The sequence below is a fragment of the Belonocnema kinseyi genome, chromosome 7 (assembly GCF_010883055.1).
Source record: "Belonocnema kinseyi isolate 2016_QV_RU_SX_M_011 chromosome 7, B_treatae_v1, whole genome shotgun sequence".
NCBI classification, from domain to species: Eukaryota; Metazoa; Arthropoda; class Insecta; order Hymenoptera; family Cynipidae; genus Belonocnema; species Belonocnema kinseyi.
Window position 1 is genome coordinate 75,145,977 of NC_046663.1, and position 15,927 is coordinate 75,161,903.

Here is a 15,927-nt window from a genome sequence, read left to right on the forward strand (position 1 = left end):
GTGAATCAGAATACCTTGGAATTTTGTATCATCTTTGCATACAATTTTTTCATTGATACGCGATAATGAGGTAGTTTCCCGAGTAAAAATGCTTCGACTTGAGTTCGACTTGAATTGCCCCCCATCAAGACATGCTGAAGTCGAAAATTTCGACTTGAGCATGTCTCGGTTTTAAGACGAAGCCAGGCTTCAATTGATGTTTTGGAGACAAGTTTCTATGTCTTTAAGACATCAATTTATTTCTTGAGTCGAATTTTTATGACTTCAACACGAGCGGTTTATAACTTCGAGTGTACACCTGTTCTAACAAAAAGGATCATTTCGACTTTCACAATAGCTAATATTTATTAATGATTAAACAATATTGTATATATATATATATATATATACATATTCAATCAACTTATTTATGGATTTTCATTTGTATTATCCCATTTAACGTCCAATAATCAAATTGATGCAAAATCCTGTTAAACAAAACAAGAATCCAACGATCAAATTTGGACCACAACGAAGAAGAAAATTGTTAATTATTCTACTCTTTCAGACCCACAGGTAATTTTGTAATAAAAAATAACTGATTTAATAATTACAAATTTTTCATTCATCAATTTTAATCTGATTTATGAACCGAAAAAGGTTCGTCTATCTCAGCCAAGACAAGGCTCGACTTGAGACAAGTAAAAACCGTTTTACCTACCGTAGCCATAAAAATAAGACGAAGGCCTATGACTCGACTCAGTTTTAAGACGCAGACATGCATCGATGCCTAAGTAAAAATGCTTCGATTTGAGTTTGAATTGGTTATGTTTTGAGTTCGTCTCTAAGACATCGATGTCTGACTGCGTCTCAAAACTGAGTCGAGATATAGGCCTTCGTCTTACTTTTATGGCCACGACAAGTAAAACGGCGTTTACTTGTCTCAAGACAATCCTTGTATTGACTGAGATAGTCGAAGCTTTTTCGCCTCATAAATGAGATTAAAATTGATGAATGAAAAATGTGTAATTATTGAATTAGTTCTTTTAATTAAAAAATTCAGAATCCTTGGGTATAAATGAGTATAATCCTTAAAAATTTTCTTAAACAAAATAAAAAATGTAACTTTCTAGAAGGATCTTCCAAGCCGTTAGAAATACGTAAAAACAAACAAAATTTTCGGTATCATCGTCAAACAAGTATAATCATAAAAATTTTACTCAAGAGATAAAATTATGTCTACAAGGCATAGAAACTTGTCTCCAAGACATAAATTGAAGCCTGGCTCCGTCTCAAAACTGAGACATGCTCAAGTCGACCTTTATGACTTCAGCATGTCTTGATTGGGGGCAATTCAAGTCGAACTCAAGTCGAAGCGTTTTTACTCGGGTGTTTTGGAGACGCTGTTTGCAAATAAACAAAAAAGAATATATGAAAAAATAAGAGTAACTATTACTAATTATTTAAAAAAAGAAAAAGTCACAAAGATATGTAGTTTAATGTGAATAAAATTTAATTTTGAAATACATTTTGAAAGCAGGTCGAACTTCATATTTCTATGATTTATTTTGCTGATATTATTGATTTTATTATTTGTTCTAGTTAAAAAAAAATTATGTATTGTTGAAATTATTAATGTAGCTAATGAAAAAATTAATAATATTTAAGAGATCAATGACAAAAATATATAAAACGTATACATGATCAGAAGAATTAATAAAAAATATATTACTTATATCCAATATAAATATAATAATAATTAGAATATGTAAGACTACAACTTAAGTTGCAAAGTAAAGAATCTTTGTACCCTTAAAATCTTAAAAATTTAAAGTTTTGAAGGAAATATTTTTAAAAAGTAGTGGTAATTGTAATTAAAATGTTTGAGGGATTTATTTGATAAAAAGTCAATGACACGAATGATAAATCAAAAAATGGATTTAATATTATTTAATATAATGTATATATGTATTTAAATTGAACCAAACATCATATATACATTTATAGAGTTCAATCATTTATTTGTTACTTAATCTTGGAAGATTTTTCTCGCTGCATTCAGCCCCTAATAATTATATTTAAAAATTTTTAATTTAAAGGAGCTTTTGAATTAAATAGTTAATTATATTGTGGCAAACCTCATTTCTAAAATAAACAGACTATAAACTATTAAAATCTACAAACAAACGTACTGTACTCATGACGCACAGTTGGAGGAACTGCACTTTTTTCATTCAAAAATGTCCAGAGCCTTCAATTTTCTTGCGATTTTGAATTCTTCTGTTTTAAATTAAAGATCATTAAATTCTATAGATCGTGACTCTCCGAAATTGTGTTTCCTCTATTTTTTATTACTAATTTTTCCAGTCAAAGTATGAACAAAGTCTTATTATCGGTGAAAATTTTTTTTTGCTAAAAGTGCTTTCCATTAATGTAGGAATGACATTTAATAACAAAAATAATTTAAAAGTTTATATCAACTACTGTGATGAACCATTTTTATGTCAAAATATTAGAATTTGAAATTTTTCAAGTTATAATTTCCTTCAATGGAAAGAACGACTTCAGGTATTCCTTAAAATAATAAATATTTAATAATATTTGATCAAATATAACTATTTAAATTTTTGTAAACAAATTAGATAAATAAATTTAAAATGTTTGCCCTTTCGCATAGAAAATTTTTCTCGCATTGGAAATGTTTTAAGCCATTGGACGAATGACTGCTAGCCACAAAAATATTAGAAGAGTTAACAATAACCACTGTTAATAATGATTCTTGTGATTTTGTATTGAGTGAATCTTAGTATGCTGTGTTATGATTCATTTCCAATTTATTGCGATTGAAAACTCGACTTTTTTCAGGTGAAACAGCCAACATTAGGACATTTTTTATGTAAATTGGTTCTAAACATGTAATTTGTTATATTCCACTAAATGTGGTCAAAGAACCATTTTTCAGGAATATCATTAGCCATTGTAGCGTTTAAAGAAAACAAATTATTTATAAAACCTTACATTTGAATATTTTGTCACGAGAATTATTTATAACAATGGTTATTGTTAACTTCTCAAATATTTCTGTGACTAGCAGTTATACGTCCAATAGCTTAGAATATTTCCAGTGTTAACAAAAAAAATTCTATGCAAAAGGACCAAAATTTTGAATTTCTTTATCTAATTTATTTACGAAAATTTGAATTGATATATTTTATCAAATATTATTAAATATTTATTGTTTTAGGGAATACCTGAAGTCCTCCTGGCGCTTGAAGGAAATAATAATTTGAAAAATCTCAAATTATAATATTTTGCCAGAAAAATTGTTTATAAAACTAATTATTATAAACTTTTAAATTATTTTTTTATTAAATGTCATTCCTACATCAATGTGAAGAACTTTTAGCACGAAAAATTTTTACCGATAATAAGACTATTTGTTAATTTGTTTATAAAATTTGTTTTCAACAAATAAATGAAATGATAAACAAATCATTTGTATTGTATGAGTCCCTAAACATTAATTTAAGACTATATAACGTTTTCTTGATTAGTTATCAAAGCGTAAACAATTGTTATGTACAAAATTTCAGTTTTTCCATGCTTTGAGTAGAAAAAGTATTAATAAACAAATAGAGTACGGTACGTTTGTTTATAGAGTTTAATAGTTTATAGTCTGTTCATTTTAGAAATGAGGTTTACAATGATATAATTAACTATTTAATTCATAATCTCCTTTAAATTAAAATTTTTAAATAAAATTATTAGGGGGTGAATGCAGCGAGAAAAAAGCTTTCAAGATTAAGGAACAAAGAAATGATTGCACTATATAAATGTATATATGATATTCGGTTCATTTTAAATAAATATAAGCATTATATTAAATAATATGAAATCCACTTTCTCATTTATTAGTCTTTTCATTGACTTTTTACCAAATTATTTCCTCAGTATACAATATACGTCATATATTTTTTATTAATTCTTCTGATCATGTATATGTTTTAAATATTTTTGTCATTGAGGTATTTAATATTATTAATTTTTCCATTGGCCACATTAATAATTTTAACAACAAATATTTTTTTTTTACTTTATCAAATAATAAAATCAATAATATGAGCAAAATAAATCACAAAAATATAAATTTCGAATTTCTTTCAAAATGTATCTCAAAATTAAATTTTATTCATATTAAACTACGTACATATTTTCATGGCTTTTTCTTTTTTCAAATAATTAGTAATAGTTAGACTTATTTTTTCATCTATGTTTTTCTGTTTATTTGGAAACAACATCAAGTTTTTAATTTTTTTTTTTGCTTTTTCTTAATGCAATTCAATGAAAAGCAAAGACCTACTTTTTGTGGTGTCATCTGTTGGATTAATTTAACCGACAATTCCCCCCCGGATCGTAAAAAAACAGAAAAGTGGTGGCGATGGATGGGGCTGATTTTATAGGAAGCATGGACATAGGAAACACGGGACTAGACATGCCATCCTAACTTATGGAGCGGAGTTGAGTCCACGAGAGGGGGGAGAATTCCATGAGTGTTGAGAGCCGCCATCTTACGATGTGTCATTTGCTTATGCGCACGAGCATTTTTGCCGACAAACTGTGCATGAAAATATAAACATGTGAGCGCTGCCATGTTTGTCGCGGAACATCAAAAGGTGGCGGACCATCCCCCTCATTGCATCACCCCCGCAATGGCATGCCTAGTCTCTTGTTGCCTATGTCCATGATAGGAAGGTAAGTTTTGACCAACAGTAGATAAGATGGATTTTTTTACTGTCGTTCAAACCATACCTTTTTAAAAAATCTTTCTTTTTCCTTTTCAATAATGCCGCTAGTTTCTCCTAGTGAGCGGTAAACTCTCCCACATGGACATAGGAAACAAGGGACTAGGCATGCCATTTGGGGGGGGGGGGGCTGATGCAATGAGGCGGGAGGTCCGCCACCTTTTGATATCCCGGGACAAACATGGCAGCGCCCACATGTTTATATTTTCATGCACAGTTTGTCAGCAAAAATGCTCGTGCGCATAATCAAATGGCACATCGTAAGATGGCGGCTCTCCCCGCCCATGGAAATCTCCCCCCTCCCGTGGATTCAACCCCGCTCGCCAAAGTTAGGATGGCATGCCTAGTCCCGTGTTTGCTATGCCCATGCTCTTCCATAGTAGAGGCAGCACTTATATAATATTTTTCGTATTGACATGTTGAATTTTTAAATACGAAATAGACAAAGACGACTAAATTTTATTTAATAACTGAAATGAATTAGTGATTCAGATTTAGAAAATAACTAACAAATAATTTAGTATTTATATTTTTTTCAAAAGTTGTTAAAAATAATTGTGTTTTCAGAAATCTTCGCTTCTGTCCCTTGCTCGGTCCTTTGGTATACTACTCCACAGATCAAAATTTATAAATAACCCTAATAGATATAGTCGCTGATGACCCTGACAGGATGTAACTATAAACACTTAATTAATGAAACAAAATTAATTTTTTAACCTGGGAATTTAACTATTTCATTTTTGTTTAAACATTTCTTCTTTATAAGTTGAAAATTCATTTATTTTGCTAAAAAGACTTTTTTTTGGTTTCCAAAAATTCAACTATTTTGTTAAAGCTATATATCTTGGTCAACAAATGTACTATTTTGTCAAAAATTTGTCTTTTGGGATAGAAATATATCTTTTTCTGTCGAAAATTCGTCTTTTTACTTTAAAAAATCATCAATTTTATTAAAAAATCTTCTTGGTCGAAAATTCAACCATTTTGTTGAAACTAGAGTATATTCTGACCTTAAATCCTAGGAATTTTAAGCGTTTTGATATATCTCCATTAATTTGATTGAAAATAATTTATTTCCCCATTATTTCCTAATATTTTCCTCAAAAAATGACTCTATTAACTATTTCCCCTGTTTTAAGAGTTTTTTCTGTTTGAAGACTACTTGTTTCAAGACTATAATCCTGGTATTTAAGTATTAATAGTCAGGGAAAACGAAAAGTTGGTCAGGGAAAAGTCAGGCAATTTTGAAAATAAAGTTTTTTGTTTAGCCTATATCATTAGAATTCGGAATGTTAAATACTCGAAAAAAAATACTTTCAGTAAATAGTAATAATATAATACATATGATCTTCAAAGCAATTTCTTGATTCAATGGATTCAAATATTATGGAGTCATGATATTTTATTTTAATTTTGTTAATAAAATGATAGCATCCTGTTTTATGCTATGTCACGTAGAATTTTTAAACCATAATTGATGCTCCTGCGAGCTATAATGATATGCACTGTACAATGGGCTAATTATGAACATAATAAATTACGTACCTTTCGGCAATCCTTCATTCAATCTTGATGCCGAATAATATAATTGTTTAATTTCCAAGAAGAGGTTTCGCAGTCACATCTGTCACGTAAACAACTTTGCATTTATGCATATAAATCCTCGGAATCCGCATAATACAAGTCCAAAAATTTACATTATTTGAAGGAAATGTTTCATTTTTATGATAATCAGTTATTTCAATGTGAAAACTGGTATATCATGTCTCCGAAATAATAAACATAGTCCTCTTGCTTAATTTCATTCGTCTATTAAAATGGAAGGCAGGGCACAAGTTTCCAGAAAATGTTTGTAAAAAAAGACTTTCAATTTTTGTTTTTAAAAATTATGAGTTTTAGGAAAAAGAATTCTTCCCGAGGAAAAAATTATCTTTATGTTTTACATACGAAACAGCTACAGACTGTTCGTCCTCATTTTACATGAGACTTTGAGGGTCAAAATAATTTTTTCAGCTTGAAATGTTTGAAACAAATATCAAGAATATTTATTTTGAAAACAATTGAGTTCGCTTATCTCTAAACGACGAGATAAATATAAAGACAAAACAAAAATATAGTGGAACTTGTGTTTATAAATCATCCATATTTTTAAAACATTTGTAATAATTTCTTCATAAAATGACAAAATCACCATAAAATGTTACTTAATATACTTTTCTTAAAAATAACTGTGTTTTTAAAAACTAAATATCTATGTGTATCGAAAAATCTGGTAATTCATACCGAAATTTCGATCCAAACAGCCCCTTCCTCCTTCAATTCGGCCGGAAAAAATCAGCTAATTGTACTGAATTTTCAGTAAACATAGACTGTAGATGTGATGAAATCAACTGACAAATGGTTTAAATTTTCTTTCCACTACTCTAACAAATGCTACCGCTAGCTTAAACTATAATTGTTTAAAAGAAATGTACCTAATTTAAAACCTATAGTTTTTTTTACTACACATAACGATTTTCGGTATGAAATGCCAACAATACCTAAAATTGTTAAAAAGTTGTAAATCTTCTTTGAAATATCTGAATTATGATTTAAAAAAAAATCAAAATACTAATTTTTGGCGAGAAATACTAACATGATACAAAACTGATGAATCATTATAAATCTTATTTAAATTAGAATGACCCTTGTTCGAAAAAAGCAATATGTTACATAATCTTAAGTTATTGAAAAATAGTAATTATTCTTTGAAATCTAATGATTTTTGTTTAAAATAATCGATTTCCTGTGAAATCTGTGAAATATGTGAAAACTGTTAAAAATTGCAAATCTTGTTTGAACTGTGATAAATGTTCAAAAATTATGATTCTTTAAAATGTAATAATTTTTGTTTTAAAATGTTGACTTCAGGTAAAAGAAAACGCTAGAAAAACTGGAACACTCGAATAGTTAACATTTTTTAATCTTTTGAAACAAATAATTTGTTATTCAAAATATTGATTTCCGATGTAAAACGTTACATGACTTAATATTCTTGAAAATTGGGAATATTGATGATGATATTTCATTAAAAATGCTAATTTCCGGAAAAAATTAACACCACCTTAATTTTTTATATATTTTAGACCTTTTTCGGAACTGTATAATTTTATATTAAAATTATTTTAAAAAAATACTGATTTGCTGCAAAAAGCACTAACATTAATTATTATAATATTTTCAATCATTTGTTAAATAATTTAAAAGTTTCAATTTAAACACACAAGTGTACTAAAAAAAACACAAATATTTCTCAAATCGCATAATAGTTGTTTCTTATTAAGGATATCTTAGGTATACTGTCAAGTTCAAAATCACCTGATTTTTAACGTGATTGATAAAATTGAGAAAAAATGGCACATTGAATATTGCAAGAAGTCTTAGAGGAGAAATCCAAGCGTAACCAATAGAAAAATCGTTCAAGTCATAATTGAGCTGTTGGGTGAAATAAGGAAACATCCATTTTTTCGGCGCAAGTGCAAATGAACCCTGACAGTACAAAAAGAAGAATTCAGAAAATATTTTTTCAGAATTCAAGAAAATTTCTTGCAGCAATTGAATTTCAAAAAATTAATGTTCTAAACAAATTTTGGAAACTACGAGAACTCATCCCGTTCGAGTCGAAAAAATGGATGTGCCCTTATTCGATCAGGCAGCCCAATTGTTTATTTAAATGTAGTTACTTGCTTATTTGTGTTTTTCTTTTGCGTTAGGCAAAACCTTTAATACAAATAGACAAATGGATGAATTTAAGTAAACCGTTATGAGCTTAACTATTTCAGCATTTTAGCATTCATTCCAATAATCAAAGGGCCTTTTTGTCAATTTTGTAATTTCTGAAGTTGTCTATCCCGAGTAGAAATTGCCCTAATAGTCCCTAATAATATTGGGGCTTTGTTAGGGGCCCCAACAACTTACCTTCATTAGGGTTGCCCCCATCAGGACCTATTATGGTCCGAATATGGCAACCCTTTTAATTGAGATGACTTCCATAATAAGCCCCCTGTTGTGGCCCTGGGCAGGATCGCTTTAGACCCTAAATAATTTGCATGATTAAACAAAAATTTTATTAATACGAACAAAAAATTGAAAAATCTGACATGCTAAGTCATTGAATCTAACTGTGCACAACGCAATAAAAAATTTTTGACCATTTTTTGAAGATTTTAGACTTTTTTTTGGAAATGGATGAAAATTTTAGATAATTATTGTTCTCGCGTTAAATTGATAACGGTAAGTACTCCGATTAAATTAAAACATATAGCAGATTAGCAAAAAAAAGAACGTTGTGAATGAAATTTACAGGTTAGGTCATTGTGTCACACGCATGCTACATGTGAAAAAATGATGTTTATATTTATTCAACTTTAATCATATGAATTGTATAATATTTGTGCGAATTATCTAAAAGAAATTTATTCAATTATTTTCATAAAGCGAAAAGAGAACTAATTTTCAAAAGTGTGTGAAGACGCTTGGAAATTTGCTCACGAAAATCCCTTTTTTATACATTTTTATTATATTAAAACAGTATTCGTAATTTCTTTTGATAGATAAATTGTATTTTTTTATCACTATCAACTTTGCAGATACCTGGAACTATCAATTTCATGGAATAGTGCATATAAATTCAAAAATCTGGACCTAACCTATAAATAAATACGTCACTTTACACGTAGACAAAAGAAATGTAGCATTTACTTATCAAGAATTTTAAAGGGTTTCTTGTAACCGTAACAGTATAAACTTCTCTTAATAAGTGGGTCAAAATGTCAAAATCACTTAGCATTTCGTAAATGTTACAATGAAATTAAGGTTTATTCAACGGTTATCCTTCAGTAAAATAAACCTCTATTCCCGCGTATTACATACTGTACGACATGCGAAATCCACTAAACCGAGATTAACGTAGTTACAAATGCATTTCAAAATTATTATACAGATCGCAACTCATGTGATAGTGTAGTGGTTAAGACTATTGACTTGTGTGCTTAGGTTTATGCGTTCGAATCCCACGCATTGCGTGCGAAATTTTAATCGTGCTATAAGCATTACAAGTTAAAAAATACCGATTAATTATAAGTATATCCGAAAATATTTATAAGAAATCACCTTGCGCTTATTTATCAATTATTTTTTAACAATAATTTTAAAAATTTTATAGTATTATCTTAACTGTAGTCTACGCCGAGAGCATACTTAATTCGTAATTTCAGCATCCAGGAACTGTACAGAATAGGGACTATACTTGGAAGATCGGTAGATTTAACTTGGTTTTCATTCAAATATAAGGTTCTCTTTTCTGTGTGTACAATAATAGCGGACATATTTTGTCAATGTAAAGAACAAGAACGGCATTTACTTTAAAAAAAGGCCCTTTTGGGGCCCCTGCCATTAATTGGGAAGTAATAAGTATTCTTGTTAAGGGCCTAAACAAATTTCCTTTGACGACCCTTAACAATTTCTTGTAACCAAACTAGTACGGCCCCTAACAATTTGTCCCATGCGAACCCTAATAAAAATAGGGAAACCCCGTCAGGCCCTCAACAATACCCCATTAAAATTTCTACACGGGATAAATATTTTTTCCACTGATTTTGTAGATTTCCATAATTACATTTGACCTTTTGTTCATTAATTTATATGGTTACACATTACGAATACAAGTGACTTAAAGCCAATCGCTGATTTAGGAAGTGGTGTATAGAACGGCATATACTTGTTTCTCTGAAGACAGTGTTTTATTGAAAGGAATTCGTTAGAAATTTAAAGTTTATTAGTTTCTCATAAATTTAATCGATTTGTGTATATTACCTTGTTTTCCAAGGACAAATATTTTACGAATCGTTTTTGAGTTGACTCTAATTTAAACATTGGATTCCGAAGCTGGGATGCATTTTCAAGCTCTTGCAGCTGCTGAAGTTACTTTATTGTAAAGTTACAATAAATATTGTTAACAATCAGCTTAAAGAAAAAGAACATATTAATATGTTTCCTTGGTACAAGTTTTGGAATCAATTAGAGTAAAAATTGATCCATCTAAATTCGTGGATTCTCATCAATCTGATACTCCCGTGTAGAAATCAAAATGGGGTATTGTTGAGGGCCTGATGGGGTTTTCCTATCTTTATTAGGGTCCGCATGGGGCAAATTGTTAGGGACGGTACTACTTTGGTTACCCAAATTGTTAGAGGCCGTCAAAGGAAATTTGTTCAGGTCAGTAACAAGAATCCTTATTATTTCCCAATTAATTTTAGGGGCCCTCATTAGGGCCCTGTTCGGGCCTCTTGTGTAAGTAAAAACCGTTCTTGTTCTTTTCATTGACCAAATATGTCCGATATTATTGTAAATTGACGTATTTATTTATAGGTTCGGTCAAGATTTTTGATTTTTTATGCACTATTCCATGAAATTGATAGTTCCAGGTATCTGCAAAGTTGATACTGATAAAAAAATACAATTTATCTATCAAAAGAAATTACGAATACTGTTTCAATATAATAAAAATGTATAGAAAAATGATTTTCGTGAACAAATTTTCAAGCGTCTTCACATACTTTAAAAATTGGTTCACCTTTCTCTTTATGAAAATAATTGAATAAAATCCTTTTAGATAATTTGCACAAATAATATACAATTCATATGATTAAAGTTGAATTAATATAAACATCATCATTTTTTCAATTGCGACACATTTGTGACACAATGACCTAACCTATAAATGTCATTTACAACGTTCTTTTTTTTTACCTGCTAAAAGATTTATTTTAATCTGAGTACTTACCGCTATCAATTTAACACGAGAACAATAAGTCACTAGAATTTTCGGAGATTTCCAAAAATAGTACAACATTTTCAAGAAATGGTTCGAAAGTTTGTATTGCGTGGTGCACAGTTAGAACAAATGAGTTAGCATGGCAGATTTAAAAATTTTTTTGTTCGTATTAGGAAAATTTTCTTTTGATCATGCAAATTATTTAGGGTCTAAGGCCATCATGTCCAAGGCCACAATAGGGGGCTTATTATGGAAGTCATCTCAATTAAAATGGTTGCCATATCGGACCATAATAGGTCGGAGCCCCTAACAAAGCTCCCATATTATTAGGGGCTATTAGCGCAATTTCTACATGGACTGTTTGAATATTTTGAATTCTGGAATTATTGGAAAAGCCATAACTTTCTCATTTTTATTTAAAAAAAAAACTGCAAACTTGAATTAAAATTGCACCACACTGTGCATCAGCTATGTTCATTGCTGAATGCTGAGTCTGCCGATCCTAAATTTAATAGTCATCTACATTTCACACATGTGACATGTCATTTTACCGAATAAAAATACCATTGGTGATTTCCTTTCCTGTTAGGTACATCTAGCATATGTGAGGTATATTGAAAAATGTTGAATTATAAATCGAACTGGAAACGCAGACATTTATGATTCATAGTAAATACCCGATAAATTAATTCATACAGATTTCGGATTTTTTATTCAATCAGTCAATGACACTTTAGAATGATCTCATTCTCAAAATCAATTTCCTTTCATGAATTTCCATGCGCAGAAACTGTCGAGTGTCAGTAAGCCACATCCAAATTATATTTAACCGTCTACACTAGGGTGGTCCAAAAATGCATGGCAAATTTTTTTTCATGCTAGAGGGCAACGACACTTCCGGCTCCCCTTATTTCATTCCAAGTTCGAAAAAAGAAATTCCTTTTTTTTTTCATTTTTATTTGAACGAGTGCCGGGTTTGACTTGAAGTATCTCACGTAAAATGAATGGAGAAAAGTCGCTTTTTTGAGTTTTTGGAATGATTTTTTAGGGTTTGGGAAAATGTGACCAAAAAGTTTAGAGGCTCATAGAGAATTATCCAACGAAGAATTTCATGTTTTAGACATATGGACTTCAGACAACGAATACACCCCTACGAGCCCCTGAAAACTACCCTTAAAACCAAAAATGTCAATTCTTCAGGAAATGGACTTTTAAGCACTGTATTCTCGTCTTTCTTTAACTTATAATTATTTTTAATGATCTAGTGAAATATTTATCTAAATGGGTTAATTAATTTTCTATTATTTAAACAAATAGAAGTTGTTTAAATAATTTAAAATTTTTTACTAAAAATTCTAAATATTTCTTTAGTGGTATATTTATCAACCCTGTTTAATAAATTTTTGATTGCTTAAACGAATTCCACCTTTTAAATAATGAAAAAAAAATTTTAACAAAAATTGTTAATGTTCTCTCTAAATCGGAATCAGAGAAATTTCACTGATTCAAAAAGCTAGAAATGGGTCCCTGACAATCAGTGAAAGTTACTTATTGATTCAGTGAAATAATCACTTTTGTGGGTTGGCAGCACTGCAGCATGTCAATTTAGCAATAATTAATCAAATAATATTTTGGTACATTCAATCAAATATCATAGTAAAAAATTAAAACCCATAAATATTATCAAGTATTAAAAAATGTGACAAGTTCCGATGCTTCTAAATGACAAACAACCTCACACATAACTTTAATTTCAAGATTGGACTGTCATGTACAAACCCGTTAAGTAAGTACTTCATATACAAGTTAGAGTATATTTATCTCGCATTTAATTCAGCAGACTTACAGTCCAAAATTTAAAAAATTGATTTCATTTAGGAATTCTTCTTGCTACTTAAGTAAAAGAGTAACAATAACGCTTAAAGTAAAAATATAGAGGTTATGCTTCTCATGCTTTACTCTGCTGTTACTGAACTGATGAGTGAATAAGTCCGAAATCACTTATTAATCAGTGAAATGACTAACTACTATTTCAATCAGTGAATTTTTCACTGATTCATATTTAGAGAGTTGGTCTCTAGGAATATTTGACAAAATTGGTTACTTTATTTTTAATTATGTGAACAAGTTCCATATTCCTAAAAAATGTATTTAAATTCATTTATATTTGTCAGGAAAATGTACAAATTTTGTGGAAAAAATATTGTTTCAACAAATTAAAGGTTGTTGGAAATAAATAATAATTTATAGCTTCTACAACTGGAAAATATTTTCAAATAAATTTACGTTATTAACGATAATGAACTGCCAGTTAGACGAATTTTTAGAAAAAAAACTTTTTTTAAACAAATGGAATTTGTTTATATAATTAAAAATTAATTAACTAATTTCTTAAATATTTGTTTAAAGAAATATAAATTAATCAAACAATGTTAATAAATATTCCACCAGACAAATAATACTAATAATAAAAAAATGTTTGAAAACAAATTATTTAAATTAATTTCATTTGTTTAAACAATTTTAAATTAATTAAACAATGCTGATAAATATTCCACTAGACCAATATGAATAATTTTAAGTAAAAAAATACGAGAATACCGTGCTCAAAAGGTCGATTTGATGAAGAATTGATATTTTTTATTATTTTAATTTAAGGGTGGTTTTCAGAGACTCGTGTGGGTTTGTTCGGGGTATCAAACATAAAAAAATTATTCTAAAAACTTAAAAAAATTATTTTTTCCCATGCATTTTAAATGGGAAACTTCAAGTTAAAACCGGCACATGTTATAATTTAAAAAAAAATTAAAAATAACGGAATTTCTTTTTTCGAATTTGAAATGAAATAGGAGGATCGTTTTTCTGTAAAAAAAAATAGTGCTTTGAGCCTCCCGAATTTACACTCTACAAGTATATATGCACATTGACATTTGAAAAGTGAGCTTTCAAAGAAATTTCCTACGTGGCATTTTTTCAAATATTAAATTATGAAGTATCAAAGAATGCTTCTTGAAGGTAAAAAAAGAAAAATAAATAAAACTAAGTTCCAGAGCCATAGAATAGGTATTTATAGACAATATAAGAAAAATTAAACATTTTCCCCCGCCAGAAATTCAAAATGTTATAAAATATTCTTTGTTATTCCTAGGAAGTTGTAAATCTGACAAAAGTGGGACTGCCAGGTAAATCTATAGAAGCGCATTTAGAAAGAAAGGAAAATTAAGATTAATTTTTTTGATTTCATCATGTTAGTTAATAATTTATTTTTTGGTAAAGCATTGAACTGCTTTATTGAAAATTTATTTCTTCTTCATTAAAAAGTAATTTTTTAAACTGCAAATATAATTATCCATTTTTGGTTTAAAAATAATCTATTTTAGTTGAAAATTCAACTGTCTAGATAGAAAATGTATTTTTTTTTTAAATTAAAATTCTACTATCTGCTTTAAGATAATGTATTTTGTTAAAAATTCATTTTTATTGGTAGCAAATTATTCTTTTTGGTTGTAAATTCATCTTGTTGAATGAAAGTGCAACTATATACTTCTTCGAAAGTTGAACTTCTTTCCCCAACAATTCTTTTTTTTTTTTTTTTTTAATTATGCTTTTTTATTGAAAATTCGTCTTTTTAGTAAAAAATTAGTATGGTAACCTGAAAATGTAACTATATTTTTTTTGTTTCACAATTAATTTTCTTTAATTAAAAATACAAATATTTGGTTCAACATTTATCTTGTTGAGATCAAAAATCCTGTACTTTATTGAAAACTATTCTTCTTGGTTAAAATTTATTATTTTTTTTACAAAATTTAACCGTATGGTTGCAAATTTATGTTTTTTTCGTCACAAAATTATTTTTTAACTGGACATTAAACTATTCTCATTGACGATTCATAATTTTAGTTGAAAATTTATCTCTTTCATTGAGAATATAACTGTTTTGTTCAAAATTCATTATTTTAGTTGGACATTTTCAGTATGAAAAAGGAATTTAACATTTTATTTAACTAATTTTGAACTAAATAAATGGATTTTCAATTAAAAATTTAATTTCCATCCTAGAAGATTAATTTTCCACTAAAAAATTAGTTTCTAACAATCGACATGAATTTTCAACCGAATATTTGAATCGTAAATGGATTTTCGACCAAAAAAAGGAACTACTTACCAAGAAAACTGATATTTTACGACAAAAGACGAATTTTCAACAAAATACGCGATTGGTGCACTTACCTAAAATTTACAACAATGAAAATTACTTATTAGGGAACGTGGCAGAATACTTGACGCAGGTACACTTTTCAGAAAAGCCTAAGATTAACGTTTTTAATT